The 14,222-nt window shown below is 39.1% G+C and overlaps 1 pseudogene; it reads left to right on the forward strand.

Annotated features, from left to right (window-relative positions):
* The first annotated feature begins 239 nt into the window (after positions 1–239).
* Positions 240–13,245, forward strand: LOC115572385 (macrophage mannose receptor 1-like; annotated as a pseudogene).
* Positions 13,246–14,222: the final 977 nt, after the last annotated feature.

Raw genomic sequence — 14,222 nt, forward strand, 5'->3', positions numbered from 1 at the left:
TGGTGTGGTCCTTGCTAGTGAAACTGGCCAGTACCGCGGTTTTATTATTATTTTTCTTTGTATCTCTATTTTTCCAGACACTGGATAGATGTTTGCTTATTAAATACATTTTATGTATGTATGCATGTATAAAATTTTTTTAAAGTTGCTGTGTAAATAATTAAAAACCCTTCTAAGACAAATAAAGGTCAAAGGTGTGCAATTCTTTCTCTACAGATTCGTCATTTCAACTAACTAACATGGAGACTGGTTACTGTTTGGTTAAAACAAATAATGACTGCAATGATATACGCTGGACGACTGGTGACCGAATTCTGGTTCCACAGAGGAATAAGTGCCTGGGAGCCCAGGGGAAAAGTGTGGGAAGTGAAATAAGCCTCTATGATTGTGATGAGAACAGCGAACTCCAAAAGTGGGAATGCAGGAATGAAACAGTGCTCGCCCTCAAAGACCAAGAGCTTTACATTGAGCTGACTGCAGATAACACAGCAGTTCTCTCCAAAAGAGTAGGAGCCAATAACAACCTCACGATCACAGGGACGTCCAGTGGTGCTTGCACCAGAACACACAGAGGTACAGTACTGTAATAAACAGTGTTTCTTTGAAAGACATGCACTGTCCACTCTAAATCACAACCATTTTCACTAAAAGGTGTGGGGTTATGTTAAAAATTATACTCTAACAGAAGGTCAAACGAGTTATCAGCTATTCATGCATTTAAATTTACTTGACATATGTTGTTTGTTAAATCTTCATTTGAACTGTGGAAAATATGAAACTTTCACACCCTGAAATTGAAGTTGAAATCAGTATCATATGTTGTCATTAAAACATAAATCACTGAGAGTACAGATGTTCTGAAATTGATCTTTCTTTTGTTCTTCTCACTGCCCGGTTACTTGTGAGTACTGCCTTGGGGTTTTTTTGGAGCTCAGTGAGAGGTGGCCATATTGTAATTTTCTTAATATTAAACCTTATTACTTCATCACACATTCTTTTAAAGATCAATTTAATTGGCTGTTGCCTTAAGTACAAAAGCAAAAGGCTGGAATCGAGGACACTACATTAAGGTCTCTGTTTATAAACTGTTAACAAGTTTCTTAAAAATGCATTTATTATGCTTTTCATTATATTAATGTTTTTAAGACTCTTATAAGGCCTTTATTTCCTATTAATAATACTCATTATAAGGATAAGTGAATATAAAGTGTTACCTTATTCGGGAAAAAACTGCTAGACAGGTCTTAAAAGTTAAATCCAGTGAAAAAGTAACACTGAAAGGAGATATCCTTTAATGCAGGTCTAGCACCCCCTATAGTTAATCTAACCCCCATCATTTCATAAAGATTAAAATATACAACCATGGACTATAGGCAGTATTATACTTTATATTTATATTATACTAAAATTGACATATTTTGTGCATACATTCATAGCAAAAGGTGGCTGGCATGTACACCCAACAACAGGAGCGTACTACCAGCTCAACACACAGTCAGCTCTGACTTGGCGAGAGGCTGAAACCAGCTGCAAACAGCAGGGTGCCTCCCTGCTCAGTATCACCGATCCTCATGAGCAGGCTTATGTCACAGGTAAGTTGACACTCTGACTCGACATCAAGGGAGCATCTATTTGACCACATGCACTAAAATGTTTGTTATTTGATTGTACATTTTTCTTTCCCATGCTCCCAACAGTACTACTAGGAACAGCAGGCACTAAGCTTTGGACTGGGCTGATTCTGGATCCAGAACATGGCTGGAAATGGTTAGATGGAAGGCCTTACCGTTATCTGAAATGGGACTCAGGTAGATTTTTTTCCACCACTTCATCATTCTATCCTGATATATTGTAAAGTTTACATGAACTACAGTAGCAATTATCAGTTATCTTAGCTTATAACAATGAATGGATATGGGCTCCATACACAGGTAACAAGATGTTTCTACCAGAACCTCCAAAGCTACTGCAAGACTATAAGAATGAGACAAATCTGACAGCTGATTTGATCTTTGTAAACAAACATGCCTAACCATCTTCTTGTTTTAGGGCATCCACTTCCTGATCCGGGACACAACTGTGCGGTTTTTGAGCCTGTTGTACATTACTCCTGGCAAAGTTCACCTTGTAGCAAGAAACTCGGATACATCTGTTACAGTAAAGCAGCCGAGCAATTGCCTACGCAAGGTAAAGAAAAATATCTATTCTGTTCTACTATCCACATCCCATCCTTGCGAACCGTGTAGTTGCATGATTTATCACTCAATCCTTACATTTCTTTGATATTTTTATGATCAGCTGTCAGAGGATTTTGTTCAGCACCTTGGATTCCCTACAATGGCCACTGCTTCCGCCTCGACAGGACTAAGAAAACATGGTCTGATGCTCAGAGAGGGTGTCGAAACGGAGGGGGAGACCTAGTCAACATCCGCAATGTGGAGGATCAAAGGTTTGTCATCTCTCAACTTGGATATAGTACGTGAACATTTTTTTAAAAAACATTGCGATCGTCTAATTGTGACATCCTGCTCAGATTAACTCCCTCAGATGGACTGTGAATCTACCATCATTAATTGTCATGTGCTGAGCTGAAATTGTCATATCCAGACATCCAATTACTAGATGATGGTATAAACAACTGTCATACACAATACATGCATGATATTGCTTCCCTTTGTGGTATCTGGATGGCAACACATTCTGGTTCTACTTAGTTTAGATTCAACAATGACTAATGGTTTTTCCTTGTGTAAGTGAAGGTCCAGGAGTTGGTTTCCAACTGTGAGTGTGTGAAAGGTTAGCAGACACCCAAGCCATCATAAAGTACTAAACCTGAGTTTGACCTACATGCCAAATGGTGGGAGATGCCTAAATGTTTATGTTCCCGTAGAAGGATAGGGAACCCAATTGGCTCATTTTGGGGGACAAGACCTAAAGTTATGCTGAGTTATGGGACATGAGCAGGGAGACAGGTCAACTTCTCTTTTAGTCTATTGGATAATTTGGCAAAGTGACCAATTAGGAGAAGTGGGTGTACTGGAGAAGGGACTCTAATAAGGCCTGCGCAGAAAGAGAAAGGGTGTGGATACTTGTAGAATTCCTAAGATCGAAGATAGAACAGAAGGCGAAGCATTTTGGCACTGCTTTTTCCATAGATTTGAGAATACCAGAAAAGCAGCCGCTTTCTGAATCTGACGCTGGTTTGAGACCTGTTTCAATAAAGATTGCTCTATCATTCCACCCAGCCTTGCCTCCGCATACTTATTTTATTATCAAACTACACGTCGACACCTTTGAGGAAGAAAGCCCAGAGACGACACCTTTCAACTTTTCTCTGAGGGTCAATAACATTAAAATTTATTATTTACAATTGTAGATTTTGCAGACATAGTCTGCCTCTTCAAGCATCACCGTGGCCATGGACAGTTCAGTCAAATGTCAAATCTTAGTTGAATAAACAATACCAAGGTGTCCCCATGGTTTCGGGGTCTATTTATTCGTTAGATTGTTCTTTTATTGTCTTGCAAATGCAAAATGTTGAGGGTCAGCATAGTAAGATAGTAGCTCAACAAGAAGGACATATATTTAAAAATCTTAACACCACGTGCAGATGTCAGTTATTCACTAGCAACAGACAGTAAAGTAACTGGAAAATCCTTTAAGGACAGATTGCTTTCTTCTGTCTGTCATCAGAATCCACAGATGAGCTTTGGATTGGACTGAACGACAGGAAGACAGAAGGGCTGTTTGACTGGACTGACCACTCTCCTGTCCGCTTCACCAGCTGGGAATTTGGGAAACCTGCTACATCCACTGAAATAAAGGACTGCGTTCTCATCAGGGGAGAGGTAAGGAGCACCATGTTGGTATGCTGCACAGATTACCTTTCATATGAAAACACCTAAAATTCACTTGTTGAGAAAATGGGGCAACAATAACATTCTTTGACCTTATTCATCAGCTGGCAGATTGTGAAGCTATATATCAAAACTTCACTTATTTGTGCATGTGTTGAATTTAACACGTATACTGACTACTGCAGCAATTCCTTAAGTGCGGTCAGAGCTGCAAAGATACTGCAGGTGGACTGCGAGATGTTATTTACAATAAATAGATACAAACTGAAACCTTCAATTTTCTTATTAAGTTTGAGATTACTATATATTCTTTAATGAGCATTAATTGCATTGATAAAACAACAACAACAACATTATGTGACTGGGAAACAGACTTCGACACAACTTTAGAATGTAGCCATGTCATTCATAAGTTTGGGAAGGCTGGTCTAATTTATATGTGTATATCGATATATGTTATTGTCAGTTTAAGAATTTGGTGTTGACTGTAACATTTCCCATCACATCCAGACATCACACGAATAAATATTTGATGGAACTTTCTTGCAGAATGGGAACTGGGCTGACCATATGTGTGAAGAAAAACATGGCTACATTTGTATGAAGATGAGTGCCTCAAAATCTACTGGAGATGTAGTGGTACAGGATGAAGGCTGCAAAACTGTGCGTTAAAGTTCACCTATTTGTTTATTTATTTAAAAATGATCCAAAAGATGTAGATCCAAGGTGTAATAAGGATGTAGGACCTAAACCTTTGTTATTATACACATTTTGCACTGCTGTACACTTTTTGTTGTCAAACAATCTAGGGTTGGAGAAGACATGGCTCTTACTGTTACTTCATAGGGACAGAAGTCCTAACTTATTCTGCCGCTAGAGCTGACTGCACAAGATCGGGTTCCTACTTAGTTGACGTTTCAAATGGGTAAGAACATTTATTTTTACACCAAATGTTCTCAGCAATACTACATTTCAGCAGTCCAAGTGTACTGAGGTTCTCAAACACCAATTTAAACAACAATCATATGAGCTTTCTATTTACTGTGTAACATCCCAAAGGCCCAATCGTTACACACCCTTTCCCCTACAGCTAAAGGCACACTCGCACTTACTTACCAAATTTTGCACGTTCACGCCTCGGGCCAGAGTATGCAAATTCTTCTTCCCAACTGAGGCTTTTCAAAAGGTACACTTCAGACTGAGAGTATCGAAAACTATTTTCTGTGTAACAAGTATAAAATAATTGCTAATACGTCACAGATGTAGTAGCTATTGTTATTGGGTAGCTAACTAGCAAGCCATTTAGCACTACATTTTTATTGCTCATTTGTGCATGACAGTCCCCCATCTTGATGTATCAGTCATGTCTGTTTATGTTAACACCATAAGCGAAGATTTCAACCAGTACCCCATGTAACCCCTTGTTCTGAAGGGCAAGAAAGCATCTGAGAAGCAGAGATAAGGGTGAAAACTGGGAATGGGATTGACCTTAGAGACACCAGAAATCCTACGATTGTGCTTGTTTTATATATATTCCAGGGTGGATAATGCATTCCTTGTCAGCTTGGTGGGGATGAAACCAGAAAAATACTTCTGGATAGGCCTCTCAAACTACAGAAGCGGTCATAGATTTGTGTGGACCCAGTGAGATATACACACTGGAACGCTGAAATGCCAGGTATGGAGACATTTTAACTCCAATCTCTTAAGATGTGACAGAAAGTGGCTTCACAATTCACATCTCACGGAATCTCCTTTGACAATGCAAGGTCGCAAACAGGGCTGTGTCGCCATGATAACTGGGCTTTATGCTGGCCACTGGGATGTGCTGCCCTGCACCAATGAAGAGAAATACATCTGCAAACACCTGGCAGAAGGAGCCGCTATAACCCCTACACCACCCCTCGCTACATTTGAGTGTGTTGCCGGCTGGACAGGCATGACATCAAGAAACTATTGCCTTAAGGTACAGCCAAAAAAAAAGGAAATCATGTCACCTTTAAGGATAAATTCAAATTTTCAACCTATCTTAATACACCCGCATACACTCACAAATTAATGATTGCTGAAATAACTGCTGCTTAATATTGCATCTATACTGCACCTGAACAAATAGAGACTACTCTAATATCCACACATACAAAGAGGGCAAAGACATAAAATAATAAATAATAAAACTAGGGCTGGGTGATACGGCCTAAAAATTGATTCTCCGTTTTTTTTCATACCAAACACGATTTACGGTTTTAATACTTTTTTTTTTCCATTGTACACAGTACACCTTTGAACTCACTTGAAAAATCTGATAAAAGTGCATCCTTTTGAAAAGAATGTGTCCCTTTTTGATAAAATGCTTTCGTAAACATAAATTAAACATGTCAGATTGCATGCTATTATAAAAACAGATCAGTTTCCCCATTGGTATTGGTATTGAGTGTGAACATAACTTGAATTAAATACTTTATTTTGCAAAAGGTGCCTTTCCTTTACAAAAAGTATTTTATATTCATAACTAAATTAAACATCTGCATGCATTGCATAGTAAACATGACATGTTGGTAGATATACAGGACATCAGGTGTGTGCTGTCTGTTTTGGCCAGGAAGACGAGCCTGTCTACTACCTCTTGCTTGAGGCATGCCCTGTTGTGGCTTCGTAACACAAACCCAGGGTCGAACATTTTCAGCATGTGGATGAACCTCCGGCTTTTCCACTGTATATATGGGCACTATATCTATAGCGATATTCAACGTGACTGCACCCGTAAAAGCTGTCCACTGGGCCCCTTTCTTCTCATACGGGACACAATAATTAAATGACTTCGCTAATGTTGGCTGCTTTATAGCGGGTGTTTGTGGGCTGCTGCAGTCTTGTAACTTACAAGATCTATTGCCTAGCCCAAAATAAAACACTGCATGTCAAATTAAATGGTTGATCAGAGGTTGTTGTGAAGTGACACTACCAAGCCACGTTGAAGTTATTTTGTCTTGTTTCAAGAGATTCTCAGACAGAGGTTCACGTGGAAGGACCTGGTTTGAGTCCAGAGATTACTGCAGGACCATTGGAGGAGACCTGGCCAGCTTCCACAGTCTTGCTGACCTTAGAGTTCTAAAGGGGTACAGTAAGACCTGGATAATACTAAGAAAAAAAATACAAAATTGGTTTCAGCAGAGATGAAGATTGGTTCATGTCCAGCACTGAGAATGTGTCTCTACAGATAACAGTTAAAGTCCGTGTAAAGCAGCAATGAATTTGTGTTATGAGTTTGTCACACCACAGAGACATGTGTCATTGACAACTGAGCCAATCTGAAAGATAAAAAAAATTGCTAAGTATATAAAATTAGGTCTCAAAATAATGGAAAAACAAGCACTTCCCTCTGCTGTGAAACGCTGGGGGCGTGTCAGATAGAGGCTCTGGAACCACGCCCACGCGCGGGAGGGGAGCCTCCTCCATGTACTGTACGAGGACGTGACCTACAGTAACAATGGGAGCTAGCAGCGTCATTGGACGGTTCCAGCCCGACCTGTTTGAGCCATCAGAGCCAGAAACTGACATTACACACCCAGTCTATATATAATTCCTTGTCATAGCTATATTGGTGCACATAAAATATTACCTGTGGATTATCATTGCGCTGTCAAATGGACTCCGCTCAGGGAATGAGGCCAAATCATGTCATGATTAAATGCCATAACATTTGCTAACATTACATGGGCATGACAGGATGCACGATATAAAATCACTTTCAGGATTTGCATCTTCAGCAAAATGCATTTAATTGCCCAAATGTACAATATTTATAACTTAAGCACACACTTGCACTCTGGCAGGCATGTAATGCCGGTGACGGAGATGAGAGCACCTGTTGTCGGCAGCACGGAGAGGGCCGGTGGCGGGCACATAATTCTGGTGGCCGTGATGGTGGCACCTGCTGTCAGCTGTCATGACCGAGAGGGTTGGTGGCGGGCACATAATGCCGGTGGCCGTGATGGTGGCACCCACTGTCGGTGGGACAGGAGGATGCAAGCCGGGGATGGAGAGGGTCGGTTCGGCCCCACTGAGCAGCGTCAACAGACTCTTCAGATATCCAGACGTTACATGGTAATAGTTGTTGTAACTATCGGGGGTAAAGTGGACACTGCAGAGAAGGGTGTTGGTGGTGATTTAAACTCTCCACAGTAGCTCCTCTTGACAAAATCGATCCACCGTTTCCTTACATTGTCGTCCGTAGGTAACTTAAATAAGCTAACGGCGCCCTTGCCCTGCACACTGTGGCATCCAGGAAAGATGCACAAGCGACGTGGAGGAGACATGACTGTTTAGCTGACTGGTTGACTGGTTAGCTAGCTGCAAACTATCGTAAGAGATGCTATCCAAGACTTGAGAGCGAGCGGAAAAACCACCGATGCACTGAAAGTATTTATACCGCTTCCGCAGCAGGGCTGGGTTTATGCAAATCATGGCCGCGTTACGTAACGCGCCCATGATTTCTGACCCACTCATGAAATCCTGAACATAGAAATTTTGAAACAGTGTGAGCCTAGCTCCACAATTAAATTCTAAATGGTTGAATGGCTATTTACATGTTTTAAGGAAATACATTTGACCTATTTAATGTGTTTAGAAGAAAATTGCTGAATTTGCTTTACACGGACTTTAATTCAGGAGGTTTGTTCTTTTTACATCGAACAAACAGGTTTTATACTTGAATGATATATACATATCCATTAAAGCTATAGTAGCATAGTAAACAGGTTGCATATTTAAATCATTAATCTAGATCTGTCCCCTCTACAGCTACTATACAGCCTGGATTGGATTTAGTGCCCCTGACCCTGTCACCGGTTATGTATGGAGCGATGGATCTCCAGTAAGTTAACAGTTTTCTACTCTTATTACTGACTCAATCATTTTTCATTTTGGAGACTCATTTAAATAGACAACACATGTATCAACTGTTGTATGAATGCTGTTTTGTTGTTCACAGGTGCAGTTCACACACTGGCAACGAGGACAGCCAGACAATAAGAACAACGTAGAATCTTGTGCTGTATTCATTCCAGTTATGACGGATGGCAGTGGGTCTTGGAACGATATGCACTGTGAGATGAGTAATGATTGGATCTGCCAGATCCCAGCAGGTAAAAGGACAGATAGAAACAATGTATCTCTCTCTCTTGTTTACTGAACAAGCTTGACAGGCTGCCTGCAACCATTTTATTGCTCTATTATGAGAATAGATTTCCTCTGTTTATGTTCTTATAGGATTTGTTTCAGAACCGACTCCAGGCCCTGTCGCTCCTGGTTAGTGGTTTCATTTTTTGCAGCCGTGTAGAAAACATTGCATCATGTTTTTCTCCCAAACCTTATTTTCCATTGTATGCTTACAAACTTGCTGCAGCTATGACTCCTTTATAGGTGTGAATTTTAATTAATTAGGGCTGTCAATGCAATCTGTTTCCTTTAACATTTTTATAGACTGGAATGAGACATCAGATGGGTGGCTAGAATGGAATGGGAATCAGTATTATTTTTCAAGAGGATCAGTGGCCATTGAACAAGCTCGTCGCTCCTGTCAAAACATGCATGGTGACTTGGTAACAATTAACAGTGAAGCTGAAAGTGTCTTCTTATGGAAACGGGTAAGCAGTCATTTTTATACTACATCAGTGACATTACTAATTCGCTAATGACACGCAAGTTTGGAACATACTGCAATGTAAGTACTGCTAGTTTAACCATGTGGCCGTCTGTGTGTATAGTTAAAGAGACGTCAGGGGGGTTTCTGGATAGGCCTGACTGTAGATCTTGATGAAACATATGGGTGAGTATAAAGGAAATAATGAAAAATGGATCAAATGAAAATGAGAAAAGGAGTCAAGTATCAAAATCATGTTACATAGATTCAAATGAGAGACATTAAATAACATTAGCAAAATACCTCACTCTTTTGCCAGGGGACGATTTTCCCTTGTGCGTGCCATTCATCATCACAGATGCGCAAGAAAAACAGGGAACAGTAGGAAACAGCAGATTATCCTCATCCAGAAGATGTTAAACTTGTTTTATGAATTAATCAATAATATTCTGAATGAGACACATAGGTTTTTTCCGGAGCTGATAACAGAAGTTGATAAGGAATGAGACATCTTGCTTCTCTCTGATCTCTATTATATACATTCAGAGCTGGTCCTGATCTCCCTGGGGCCCTGAGCAAAATTCTGATGACAAGCCCACATACCAGACTTGTAAACCTTTGCCAGTGCCACACAAGTGACACCCCTAGTGCTAGTACTTGCTACTTTTGCTACCTTTCATATAATAATTTTGCATGCTTTATTAGATATACGTTTTTCTAACATGACTACCACATTACGAACATATGATGACCTGATGAAATACGATGCCAGCTCAGCAGTGTATAAAGAAGTTAAAATGAGCTCAACATTGAACATCTACAGCAGTCCAATGACACATACACAATAAACAAGTAGTAATATTAATTCCCCAAAATATAGATGTATAGATATAACAGGGCAACACTGACAGGGAATCAATCCCTAGGAAACTGGGAGTTTGAGATTGTAGAGTCCTAGCGGGTATATGAAGAGTTCCTAGAGGTGATAACTAGAATGGTGAAAGACCTTGTAATATTCTGTTACAAGTTAAATAATTAAAACAGTGACAAGGTTTGCCTGAAATCAGTGGCACTTTGTTTCTATTATGGAAATTGTTACAACGGACCTCAAACATCAGTTTTATAGAAATTAGACCACAATTTGTTTTTATGTTTAAGATAAACATATATCAAAATCAAATCACTTTTATTTATATAGCCCAAAATCGCAATCACATTGCCTCAATGGGCTTTACAATCTGTACAGCAAACAAAATCCTCTGTCCTTAGACCCTCGACTCGAGTGAGGAAAAAGTTGCCCTGTTGATGGAAAAAAAAAAAAGAGCCTTTTAACAGGGTAAGAAAAACGATGGAAGAAACCTCAGGAAGAGCCACAGAGGAGGGATCCCTCTTCCAGGATGGACAGACATACAATAGATGTCACGTGTACAGAAAAGAGCAACAAATCACAGTTTACAAGTTACATGACATTTTATTCTACCCGATTACTGTATTTTCTGGCAAGTATTGACAAGTGCAGTTTTAATTATGAAGCAGTTAAAGTATTTATTTGAACCAAATTTGAAAGATTTTGCTGAATTGACTGCAGTGCAGAGTTTAATTTCAACAGACTAACCCATGAATATTTTTTACAATTTTTAACTGACTTTATTTGTGTCCCAAAAAGGTGGATGGATGGTTCACCAGTGGTGTTTCAAAGGTGGGATGAAGGTCAACCTCTTTTCAAGAACAATGATGAGAATTGTGCTGTAATGACCCCGTTTAAGGGTGAGTAGTTTGAATGGATGAATCTTCAGTGACCTTTCAGATGTTTTATTAACTAAATAAAAGGGATGGGCAATGATTTTCGATCATTCGATCATTCATTCAGCCCCCGTGTGGACGGCGCCAGTATAGCATTTGATACGCTGCGTGATAGGCTGACGTTAGATGCCTCCGTAGAAGAAGAAACAAGCCGGAGCCATGGAGAGAGTGCTGCAGCCATCAAAAAGTTCTGTGTGGAACTATTTAAAAAAAAAACAAATGAAACAGAGGTGCAGTGTAATCTCTGCGAGGCAAAGTTTGCATATCACAAGTCTACGTCAACCATGCACAGTCATATGAGAGCGAAGCAATTATTAGAAAAATAATCGAATAGTTCCCTGTGATTATCGAATAGTAGTTTTGCTTGAAATGCCCATCCCTACTAAATAAGAATTCATTTGGATTAGATGTTGAATGTAAAAATGCCTATTTTTGTTATCTCACAGGGTTCTGGGTGAATTATAATTGTGGGTTTGAACACTATTATATTTGTAAACGAAGTGGCACACCACTAGCCAACGCCACTGTAGTACCAGCAGTTTCCCCCAAGGGTGGATGTCCACAAAACTGGAAAAAAATTTGCTGTCACAATACAGGAAAACTTGATATGATACCTTGAAAAATATCAATATTTGATACAATGTTTGATATCACGGATACATAATGACACAACATTTATGGCCAAACATGTTTTGTTTTTTTTTTTTTTTTAAAAAGATAAGTATAACACAGCTTGTGTAATGTGTTTTAAGCACAACAGCATTTTGGAAAAGGAGGACTGTGGGGGGGGGGGGCCTATGTGTAAACACTGTTGCAGTGTGTATGTCGACTCTTTGTCTAGTGGAAAAGCACAACTGGTTTCAGTATTGAAACTTTGGATAATGAGTAATGAAACAGTTTCAAATATCCAGTAACAATATTCATCGAAATAACACTAATAAAACTGATGTTTTATAAAATACTGATCTATTGTCGATACAAAATAAACTACTGCTCTTTTGAGAAATCACACACAGCAATTACATTTTATTTTTTTCCCCATAGTGTTATAACATCCTCAATAACCAGAATGAGACATGGGAAGGAGCGAGGACACAATGCAAAAGAATGGGAGGAAATCTGGCATCAATTTCCTCAAAAATTGTACAAGGTTTGTTTTATGATCGGAATCATATATTTTCTGGAATACTATATTCCAGAGAAATGCGTACTGTGCATATTTCATGAAAATGTGTATATCTGCTGGTTCAAGACCTGGGCGACATGGCTTAAAAGTCTATCACATTAGTAACTTGCCCTATTTTTCTTTTCATTTAAAGACCAGCCGAAAAAAAGTTGAATTTAACATCTTTATTTTGAATTTGACCACTTTATCAAGGCACACAGAAAAAGCAGTACAATTGGACAGAGGCCGAATGGGTCTGTGTGTTTGCTGGCAGAGTAGAGCTGGTCTGCACTGTGGTGGGATCCATAATAAAACCTTATAATCCACATTCTTCTGTTGTTGTCAGTCACATGGCGATGGTGCATACACGTGAAACTTTAGAACATTTTATCAAACATATTTATTTTTCCGGTGATGTGTCTATTGCCAACGTCACCCAGACCTACCTATTGAGCTTACCATAAACTGAACAGGTACACTGTGTAGTGTTTAAGCATTATCAACTAGTCGACTAGTCTTGTCAAGTAGACAAACAACCCAAGATACGCTGTCATTCACCTGAGAAATATGAAAATCAGTGCAACCCAAAGAGCAAAGCAATGAAACAAGAATTACTGAATGACACAAACTGTATACTTGACTGATGGTATTCTAAGCCTTTAATTATAAACACGTGTTACATTTTCAGGATTTTTAACTGTTGAAATGGCAAAGGCACCAACCACAGACCTGTGGATTGGTATGAATAGTAGAAATGATAGACGATTTTACTGAACAAACGGGATACACCAACTGGGGGTTAGAGGTAAGTGGACACTTACTCCTTTTTTTTTTTTACTTTATCTCATGAAAATAAGACTGTGCTTTTCTATTGTTGCAGCGCCACGTTGAGGACCGCTATATAGTAAGATGTTTAAACTAAACTGTACTTGAGGTGTTAGTGTGTTAAATTAGAGCCTAAACAGCCAGTGTTGGGGAAGCTACTGTGCAAGTGTAACTTGTATAACTACATGTAATTCAGCCTATATATATATATATATGTGTGTGTGTGTATATGTAAAAAAAAAATATAAAAAAAACATCATGTTATTGGCCAGAATTGTAGTTTGTAAATTGAGTAGTTCAACTACAAAAAATGACCCAAAAAGTAGTTGAAATACTTGACGCAGCACAAAATATTAATGTAGTTTAACTACCAGCAAGTTACAGCAAATTGTAGTTAAGCTATGTGGTTCAACTGCATGAAGTTTAAGTCTCCCCAACACTGTCAACAGCTAATGTTAGGCCCCAAGTACACACAACCTTTATTCAGTATTTTGAAGAATTATATCTGTCTGTATTGCTTTTAATACATTTTTAGCTGCCTTGCTAAATAATTCTGACATCTTGATTTTCCATTACAGGGGCATCGCCGTTATCTGGTAACACATTTATTGTAAATTTCATTGTAATTATTTGTCTTGACTTGAAGACTTCATACATGACATCTTGATGACATGCTGGGGTTACAAATCTGACACACAAACATTACTCTGATTTTTTACAAATTATTGACACACTAGATTAGACTAGATGCATGCCTCAAGACAGTTAATTAAAAGGCGAACAGTCTACTGAAGACAGGTACAGTACACAGAAAAATCAGTCAGCAAAACCAAAAAGAGCTGTCAGCAAGTCAGGATTGAAAACAGGGTAAACAAACACCAGGGAGGCTATCGCTGGGAGAAATGCTGGAATGCTTGCTACGGACGACAAA

The sequence above is a fragment of the Sparus aurata genome, chromosome 21 (genome assembly GCF_900880675.1).
Source record: "Sparus aurata chromosome 21, fSpaAur1.1, whole genome shotgun sequence".
Classification (NCBI taxonomy): domain Eukaryota; kingdom Metazoa; phylum Chordata; class Actinopteri; order Spariformes; family Sparidae; genus Sparus; species Sparus aurata.